We start from the raw sequence: 10,266 nt of genomic DNA, 5'->3' as shown, positions 1-10,266 counted from the left end.
CTGTGGTGAGCTGTGGTGTAGGTCACAGATGTGGCTCAGATCTGGCATTGCTGTGGCTCTAGCATAGGCCACCAGCTACAGTTCCAGTTCACCCCCTAGCTTGGGAACCTCCATATGCCATAGGTGCAGCCCTAAAAGGACAAAAGACAAAAAAAAAGTTTTCTGATTGTTTTGTAGACCCATTGTTCTTCGCTGCTTATCCTGCTCTATTTTGCGTGTGTGTTTGAAGCCTTTTGGTATTAGTATGCTATAATCTTATTATGTTCTTTTAGTTTTATCCTTGCAGTTACCATGAAGCTTACATAAAATAGTTTAAAATTAGAACATATTTTGAAAATTTACACATTTTTAATAGTTCATATCTAATAATTATAGTTATTATTTTTACATTTGTTGTAAAACTTCCCTCCTTTACTGTATTATAAATTTACCATTACCAGTAAGTTTTTTTATGACATGCCTTATGTTTTTGTGATGTTAATTTTTGTAAGACAGGCCTAGCTAGTGGTGACAAACTCCCTCACCTTTTGTCAGGAAAGTTATTATCTTTCATTTTTGAATAATTCTTGGTTAATAGTTATTTCCCTCCAATATTTTAATATATCATCTCATCCTCTCCTGGCCTGAGTTTCTATAGAAAAATGCATATATAGTCTTAAGGAGGTTCCCTTTTATGTAACTTCTCTCTTTGCCTTTGCTGCTTTCAAATTTCTTTGTCTTTTGACAATTTAATTATAAGGTATCTCAGTGTAGCCCTATTGGGGTTCAAACGATTAAGGATTCTTTAGGCCTCATGGTTCTAGATGTCCATGTCTCTTCCCCACATTTGCAACATTTTCAACTATTATTGCTTTAGATATATTTTCCTTTTTTCTTCCCTTTCTGGGATTCCCATAACATAGATTTTTCTTTTAACTTTGTCCCAATTGCCCTGCAAGCCTTCTTCACTCCTTTTCACTTTGTTCTTTTGTTCCTCTGACTGGATAATTTCAAATGCCCTGTCTTTTAGATCACTGACTCTTCTGCATGGATGAATCTACTATTTATACTCTCTATTGAATTTTATAGTTTACTCAATGTATTTTTTCCTTTGGGATTTGTTTGTTGAACTTGTTTTGTTCATGAATTGTTTTCCTAATTTCATTTAGTTGTCTCTCTGTGGGTGCATGTCATTTACTAAACTTTTTTAAAGAGGAGTATTCTGAATTCTTTGAGAGTTTATAGGTCTCCATTTCTTTAGAGTCAGTTATTGGTGCTTTATTAGTTTCTTGTGGTGTAATGATTATATTTTTTTGTGTGTTTTAGTCTTGATTCCTTAGGTTGGTACCTGCCCATTTGACTACGTAGTCTCCTCTCCTTTACCAGACCATTTCTTGGTTTTCTGCATTTGTCAGTTTATAATGTCCTTGGGCGGGTGCAGCTTGTCAAGGTCTATTTAGGCAAGGCTTCTTTCCAAGCTCTGAGGTGGTGAGGTGTTGCCACTGCTGGTTTGGTTCCCTGCCCAAATGAGGCTATATGATGGGCTCAGCTATTGTCTAGGTTCTCTTATCAGGCTTCCTAATTGGGACTAGGTATTACATTCAGCAGAAGACAGGGCTATGAATTAGCTTTCTGCTGATGGGGCAGCAGAAAAGGTACTAAGGCCTGTATAGCTCATTTTTTGGGAACTGAACCAGGCAAGACTATAAACTGAATTTCCTGGCTGGCCAGGACTACCGTTTTTCTCTGTAGATAGAGACAGCCCTGGGATTTGCTGAGTGTCACTGTAAGCTAGGCTCCATGGTCTCCTAGGTGTTTAGATCCCCTGGGTGGTAGGCTGAAGGCTGTACTGGGTGGTGAGTGGGCTGCAATTTAGTTTTTCTGTCCATGCAGGGCTCTTTATAGGATATAAGGTAGGCAAAGGTCTTGTTTGGATGTTTAATTAGGCACAACTATGTACCAAGTTGCCTGGCCTCAATAGCCACTGTCCTGGCTCTGTAGATAGGTTTGGGCCACTGACCATGTTCTTGTGGCAGTATAATTGGAATTGCAAGATGGGCTACCTGATTCCTGGGAACTGTGATTAGGTTTCCTTGTTGAGAAGGCTGTATTCAGCTCTGGGTGGGGCTATACTTTACTTTAGCTTTCCTGATCAGTCAACCTGCAGAATAGGATCCAGGCCCAACAAGGTCTCAGTTGATTTCTAAAAAGAGACACACCTGTATGCTAAATAAGCTTCCTGGACAGGATGGGCCACCATCATCAGGGGTGCAGGATACTGCTACCAAGATTCCCAGGAGTGCTTGTTAGGGTATTTTGTTAGCAGGGTTGGAAGCTGTAGGCAGCACTGGGTGGGGCTACAGATCAGTTTCTCTGTGCAGGGAGGGAGGGGGTGTGAGGGTGTGACACAATAGGCTCAAGGCTGGTAAGACTCCTTTGGGGAGCTAATCAAGCAGACCTGTCCACCAAACTCTTTGGCCAGATGGGCTCTGCAGATGGGCTGAACCATTGGCCAGGCTGTCTGCTCGGGGGCTGCTCTGCCAAACTATTTTCCAGGTGCTTAGGCTTCCTGGTTGGGCAGGGCCAGGAGCTATATGCAGCATTGGCAGGACTATGAATTATCTCCCCTGCTGGGGGAGGAGGAGAGAGGCTCCAGCGAGGCTTTTCATGTGAGGCCCCAAATCAGACAGATTTGTACCCCGCTGAGTTGAGCTTTCAGATGACACCCCCATCTGTGCTCTGCTGATGAGTGAGGCTAGTGTCAGGATGTCTACTTGGGCACTGCAGGTAGGAACACAGTCTGCCAAGATCCATGTGTTGGCTGTTCCAGCTCCTCCCCTCTTATCCAACACAACCTGATTTTCACTGGGCAAGAGTAGGGACTCTCCAAGAAGTTATCCACATTGCTGGGGCAGCTGGATGTCCAACTGGGGCCCTCTTTACTCACTTCAGGAAGCGTAGGCTCAGAGGAGGGACCTCTCGGTGTGGTACTATGCCCATGTGGGGAGGGTAGTGTGGCCAACGTGGGTAAGTTCCTCTTACACTTCTCATGTCGTCCGCTGCGGACTCTGTACTGCAGAGAGTGCTTTGGCCTCACTTCCCTGTTCTAGGATGCGCTCAGTGGTGTCTGGTCCATGAAGTTGTTAGTTGTTCTTCTGAGAGGGAGAAACTGGGAACTCTGCCTGTTACCATCTTGATGGCATGACTCCCACCCCATACGTCATACTGATGCAGCCTCCTCTGGTCCAGCTATTCATTCTTCTCTATTTCCTCCTGCTATTTTCCGTCCCATGTCTCAGTGGGTTTCCTGGATGGCAGTGAAATCACTGCATCCTTCATATGTTTCTATTACAAGGTCCAGTAGAGATGGATGGCTCACCCACTGCTGTTGGAAAGTCCTGTTTTCTTTCCCCCTTGGAGAGCTGATGCCATCAGGCAAGTGTAACTTCAGTACGTATAGAGCATGAACAAAGTTCTTGATAAAATTTTAGCCTTCCAAAGAATTCTATAAGGGAAGCCTGGTGAGTAAAACCGGCCATGAAAAGAAAGGTAGGATTCCCCACATCATTCAGCCAGGGGTCTGTGGAGGAGGAGCCTCTATCCCCAGGCCTTCCCATCCTGCCAGGAGTTTTCTAAGCCTACCTTGGTGTCAGGGCATTTCTATTTTCTTTTTCTTCTGCCTAGAGCTGTTTCTCCTGTTCTTTATTGTGCTTTTCAAACCTTCATCCATCAGGTCTTTGCTCAATGGCAGTGCTTCACAGACTTCTTACCTAACAATTTAACCTAAAATAGCATCCTCTATCTCACCCAGCCTATATATATTTTTTTTATCAAGACTTAAAGTTATCTGCAATATTTCAGTATTTAGTTGTTTATTATCTGGACGTCCTCTAGAATTAAAGTTCCATGAAGGTAGATGAATTCCTTATTCACTAAATATGCCCTGTGTCTCAAAATATTGTGCTTCCTTCCCAAATACTGGGAGAATAAATGAGGCCAATATTTATCCCATTTAGAGAGCAGTGCTTCTTAATATGTGGCTCCTGCATGGTATGAGCATTTCCTGTGATCACCTGCATTTACATCACAATAAAAAACCTCACTCTGACCTTGAATCTGCAACTCTGGGCTTGGAGCCCAGCACTCTGCATTTTACCAAGTCTTCCACTTATTTCTCATGCATGCTCAAGCTCTATCAATTTTGAGTATACTTATGACAGACCTGGGGTATCTCAGCAGAATGCAGGTTCCTATTCAGTAGGTCTGGCAGTCAGGGGGCCTGCATTTCTAACAGACTCCAGGCAGTGCTCACACTGCTGTCCACTAACTTGCTACTGTTTTTGCGTTCACCTGGGGAGCTATAAAAATTACTCATGCTGGTCTCTCCCTTAGACATTTTGATTTAATTGGTCTAGAGGGCAGCTAGGTTGGGTTTTTTAAAAAGCTCCTCAGGCAATTCTAATGTGCACTCAAGGCTGAAAACTGCCCCTCAGAAGGTTTTCATGAGTCTGCATCCTCATAACGTGAAGACAGGTGATGCACTGCAACTCCTGGGCTGAGGGTGTCTTCGAGGACCCACGATACATATGTATAGCAATTAGACACCATGAGACATAAGACTTGAGGTTCTGTGGGAAACCTAAAAAAGGAAGTCTACAGGGAGACAAACTCAAGGAGAAATTAAATCCCTCAGCCCGCTTACTGACCTAGTTGTACAAACACATCCACTCAATAGAAGGATTTGATGATGCCCCGTCAATACAGATCCAATGAGTACAAAAGCCAATGATGATTTCGTCCTCAAGATAAAGCTCCTATGCATGAACAAATGTTCCAGGGATTACATTAGCCAGCTGGGTTAATTAAAAATGACTCCAATAATTAGTTTTGTGCATTCAGTTTCTTTGTTATTAGTGCAGATGCTTTTCATAGAAGGGACAAAAGCTCCTACACGAAACCTCCCTGGCCTCTCTGTCCCTCCTCTGTTCTAAAAATCGCATCATGTATTCAGAGGGTTCGCTAGATTTAAAATCAATCATCCCTGTGGCGAACACAGCCCCAGATACACTGGGTTATATACCTCGAGATGAAGAGACAAACATGGTGTTTTGTTTTGTCTTTTGTTCCTATTAACATGCCCAGTGGGACTTCTTAAAAAGGGTTGATATTTATTAGGATGCTTCCAAGAATGCTATCTAAAATGAATGGGAACATAAACACTTTTCCTAATAAATGAGATTTGTAAAAGAGGAATGTGAAAGAAGGCAGTATGAATGTCACGAACAAGACACAGGCAGGGGGTGTGCCAGATTCTCCATTTCATCAGTGCAGGCTGCTAGGGGGGTGTGAACAGGAAGTTCTAGGAGAACTTACGCAGGGCAGTGCTGTTAAAACCCTGTCTGATGAGTCTAGGAGGTGGCATTACCATACCTTTTCTGGGATGGGTCTCTTCTGCATCCCACCCCGGTCAGACCACCAGCTAGGCAAGGCCTGTATTGAAGGACACTGTCCTCCCTTGTCATAGTTGACTGTGCCAGTACATAGGTACAATCTAAATGTGGTCCATCAAATTATCTTTCTAGAAAACTGGAATCAGTGGGAGTGTCGTGGATAGAGCCACTTTAATACATCAGTCTAGAGCAGTGCTTTGCTGTAGAATGTTCTTCAGCTTGCACTGTTCAATACACTAGCCACACATGGATACCGAGTCCCTGAAAAGAGTCTACTGTGCCTAAGGAACTTTTTAAGTTTACTTAAATTTATATTTAAGTTTACTAGCCAGTGACTATCAGACAGCACAGCTCTTAAACCCAGTTTTATGGCCTTTGGCTTCTACCAAGGAACTCCCCAGCGGCTCTTTTGGTTATTGCCTTTGCCAAATGTTGGCTGTTTAGCTGTTGCCTCAATTTCACAAGACACCCCAGGAGCTTTTCCATAAATCCCCCCAACTTATTTCAGCTTGCCAAAAGAGCCTAAGATAGGTGTTAAGTTAAAAGCTTAAATACCACTCTTTTGTGGAAGGGATGTCTGTCCATCTCAATGAAACCATGCAGATGTGAAGATGCAGGGTCTCCTCTTGCCCATGGGTATTCTGCCAAAGGAGGAATGAAGCAAGTCAATTAATGCCCGCATAATACCCTAAGCAAACTGTTTTATGAAGTCACAGGGCAATCCTATTTCAAACAGGAAAGAATTAGCAGCATGACTTATTTATGTCAGAGTTACACGCAAGGCTCAGCATTAGCCTAGGGATCCGGAAAATCTAAGCACACATTCTACCTTTTCCTCTCTCCCTGGGTGAAATGTGACAAGCTATGTAGTCACTCTGCCTCAGTAGCCTCCTGAAGGAAGCCTTAAACTGTCGTTAAGGTCATTCTACTTCTGCTAGACTGTTATAGCCAAAAGCTGTGAGGCCCTTGCCACTGTCATAGTCACTGTTGTATCTTTACACAGCCAGTGTGGAAGGCACTGTTGCTGAAGGCATCTCAGATTTGGTCCAAGGGGCATATGGAAGCTTCATCTCGAAGTTGAATCTGATTTGGGCCAAAGGCTAACAAAGTCCTGAGGTTGTACAGGTGGGTCATTCCATTGGGAGTGTCCCAATTTGACATGTGGGTATCTGACTGTGGGTGACCTTGAGCTTCTTCCCCATGTCATGAACTTTGCTTCCTCAATTCATAAATAATAAGACAGTGGGGGCTTTACAATTCAAACACAAGTTATCACACAATAGTTCATACAACCCTCCTAACAAGATTGCGAGGTATCTTCGACCCACCATCCCTGCCACCATCGCCACATCACTGTAATGCCTTTGCAGATGGGGACACCAAGGCTCAGAGACATGAAGCCAGTTGCTTCAGATCCCAGTGTTAATAAGAGGAGGAGGCAGAATTCACAACCAGGTCTTCTGACTCTAAATGCAACACTTAGTAGAGAACAACATCTGTATCTGCTTTAAAATTTTATGGAGACAGATGAAATACCATATGCTTAATACTTTGGAGAGAAAATGTGAAGCAAATAAAAGTTTGCATTTTAAGAGAAGAGAAGGGCAAGGGTGTCATTCTTTTTTGGGTCTGTATTTCAAGGTGTGTTCTTGACAGTTTGGTGCTTGGATGTTGAGCTCAGGCCTTACATGTAAGCCAGATTACTGTTGACCTATGTTAATTTTACAGCCAATTCTTTGAGCACCTAGCATATTCTTTTGTTCTCCCCAAATCCTTACAATAGCCCAACGTGGTCAATACTATTATCTTTAGTTTTAATATGAAGATAGTATGATACAGAAAGGCTCAGTGACTCATCCAAGATCACAGAAATCAAAGTCAGTCAAACATGGAGTGGACAGAAAACTACCCTCACTCTCTTCAGATCACATGTGATAGAATGTACTTACCCATTTGGTATTACATACCCAAGCTCGAAGCCAGACACAGGAGAATCTGTTGGATACATATGTTATTCTGACTCCTAATATTGCTAATACATAAGCACAGGCAGACTATTCTCCAGCCTTTGTCTTATTTTAATCTCCTGTGAAGCACCGTTTATGTGTTACATGTGCAGTGGGCAAGAAGATGAAAGTGAGGTTAACAAGTATTACATTTTCTCATTAAAAGTTACAGTCACCTATTATAGGAACACTGTTGCTTGGTGTATGTGGTTAAGGAAGAACCTGTCTTTGGAACAAAATGAGATGCCCTCCAGAAGGTTCCCACAATATCAGGGACATCATGGGCACTGTAGGAATTTTCTGAAAAGGCCAAGCCAGGTGAGCATACGTGAAACCCATGCTGAGGATGTGTTTGGGGTTACTTAGATGTTTAGGTCACAGGCACCTGAAATCACTCTTCTCCGCAACAGGCTATTTGCTATAGCCACCCTTAAGTGCAAATGGGATTTCATGGTTTCTAAGGTAGTGGTGACTTTGACATTCTGGCGCTGGGGATTACTAATCTGTCTTTGGTCCAGATTCACCTAATCTACTTTATGGTCTGTAATAAGTAACTGTTGGACAGCAGAGTTTCTATCAGTATCAAGGGTTGAGTTGACATGTGTGGCTCTTGTGTTTGTACCTCTCATACTCCCAAGAGTGTGAGACAAGGATGGGCTGACCAGGAATCTAAGAGAAACTCAGATAACGGCATATTAGCAAGAACTGGAGGGCACTGAGATGGCTAGCTAGGAGCAGAGGTGCTCCTTAGGTAGGAAATAATTGTTTTTCAGATTTCTCCAGGGCTGATTATTCAATGATAACCAAAATGTTGAGTTTGATACAAGATTTAATGGCAGGAGACAATTACATGGGAAGAGATTTTACGTAGACTGAAAGTGCCTCTATAACAAGGAGCCATGTCTCTGCCATAATCTCCCTATGTCAACCACACTATCCAATATCAACAACTATTTTCTGACAGCAAGAGTGATTGACCTTATTCAACAAAGGACTATAGGAATCACAATTGTCTGGAAAGTGTAAGGGCTTCTGAAGTGAGTTATCAGTTCTGTCACTAGATTTTACTATCAGAGTCTGGATAGTTATCTGTCAGGTGATCTGTCCACGTGAGATATGCCTAAATAGGTAAGCTTCTGAGATGCCACAATGATATTAACTTAGTCCACTATGCTGGACACATCATTATATAAATCACTAATCTCCTATCAGTCCTTGGAGCCAATTGTGTTAGCGAAGTGAGTTTGGGATTTGAAAAATGAAGACCCTTAAGTAGGAGGGAAAACTTTGGGTAGAAGGACATAGGAGGGGAGTCCCCAAATAAAAATGCACCTTCAGAACCACCCAGTTATGACATTTCCCAGAGACGTACTATCTCTCCCTGCCTCTAAGCTCTGTTTGGCTGCTCTTCCAAGGTCTTGGTGCTCTTCCAAGGTTGTGATGGGTTATCTTTTGCTGAGTTTGGTGGGACTAGAGAGGAACTTCCATTCTTAGCAACTAGACACATTAATTATTTCTCCATTATCAGGCTTTCCACACATCCTTGAATCAGGAGTTTTCATATCTACTTACAGTGTGTACACACATGTAGCCATCCCTCCATGCCTCTCTTCCCCACTCATGGAAAGTACACTGTAGTGGGCGTCGAGGGATCTACCATCAACTTCCCTGTGACCTTAGCCAAGACACTTAATCTCTGTAAAAGTGTGTGTGTGTGGGGGGGGGGGGGTGTCTGATGAATCTTTCCTACACAGTCTTTCCCTTTCCTAATGTATCCTTACACAATGTGCCCCCTTGGCACAGTGGAGGATAAGGATAGAAGACCCATTTCTCAATCTCTGGGGACTTTGGATGTCCATTTGGAGACTGACACAAGTGATAACACAAGGCAACAACCAAAGCCATATGACTGGGCAATATACCCTTGTGTTGAAAAAGAAAAAAAGAAGCACTAAGTTCTGCTAAGGGAGAGAGGAATCCCAGGGAGGAATTCTTGGAAAAGTTGGGTATAAAGCTGAGTTTTTCATTGATAAGAATTCAACTGATAGAAAGAAGCAAATCAGAAGGGGCTTCCCAGAAATGGTGGAGAAGGCACATTGTGCACAAAATCTTGAGTACTCAGGTAGGTGGAGAGTAGTCTAGGTGTTTTGAGGCCATACACTAGACATCTTTAAAAGCCAGCCTAAGGATGAAGGGCCTCCCAATCAATGTAATGGGGAGCCTTTGAAGGTTGAGCCTTATAAATAGCTTTATGGGGAAAATAGTTGGGCAGCCTGAAGAAACATAGACTGATTGCATGGGACAGAGTTAGAGGCAGAAAAACTAGACAGAAATGTCTTCTTCCAAGTTAGCTGTTTTTCTGCTGGGGAAAAAAACCCTTAGCTTCCAATAAACTGCCTTTTATTATGACACAAAAGCCATAAAAGTAGTGATGTATATAAAAGCAGTACAGGATGTTTTTAGTGGCTTTATGAAATAAAAACAGCAGTAGATAGTTAAAATTGGAATGCCCTGCATCAGGTTATAACCATCTGAGTTTGGGAATTTGTGACAGCAATGCAATCATATTTTTATAGCTCTAGCTTCGTCTTTTCACTCAGATAACTGAACTATGAGTGGGTGAGAAGGGAAAACCCAGCAAAGCAATGCCATTATATAGCCAAGGATGAGAGTCTTTGGATTTCAATGGCCACAGAAGTTACCAGATTGATAAAAGAATCATTACTTCTACAAATAAGAAATGTGTGTGCTATGGAGAAGGGTAAGATTGATACTTGGGAATATAGGTTCCCTAAGAAAATAACATGATTGGTAGAAAGCAGTCCTATCTA

The 10,266-nt window shown here is 42.6% G+C and overlaps 1 protein-coding gene across 1 annotated transcript in view; it reads right to left on the bottom strand.

The window, feature by feature from the left end:
* Nucleotides 1–1,264: 1,264 nt before the first annotated feature.
* Nucleotides 1,265–10,266, bottom strand: part of LOC106507571 (uncharacterized) — a 483,906-nt gene continuing 474,904 nt past the window's right edge. Inside the window, exon 9 of the mRNA XM_084959096.1 lies at nt 1,265–6,070. The gene's annotated coding sequence lies outside the window, so the exon portion shown is untranslated. The remainder of the gene's footprint in view (nt 6,071–10,266) is intronic.

Source organism: Sus scrofa, chromosome 6 (genome assembly GCF_054392235.1).
Source record: "Sus scrofa isolate SSC_HxYL_T2T_F1_AM1 chromosome 6, Sscrofa_HxYL_maternal_Yorkshire_Landrace_v2.0, whole genome shotgun sequence".
NCBI lineage: Eukaryota > Metazoa > Chordata > Mammalia > Artiodactyla > Suidae > Sus > Sus scrofa.
This window is presented reverse-complemented; position numbering and strand designations above follow the sequence as displayed.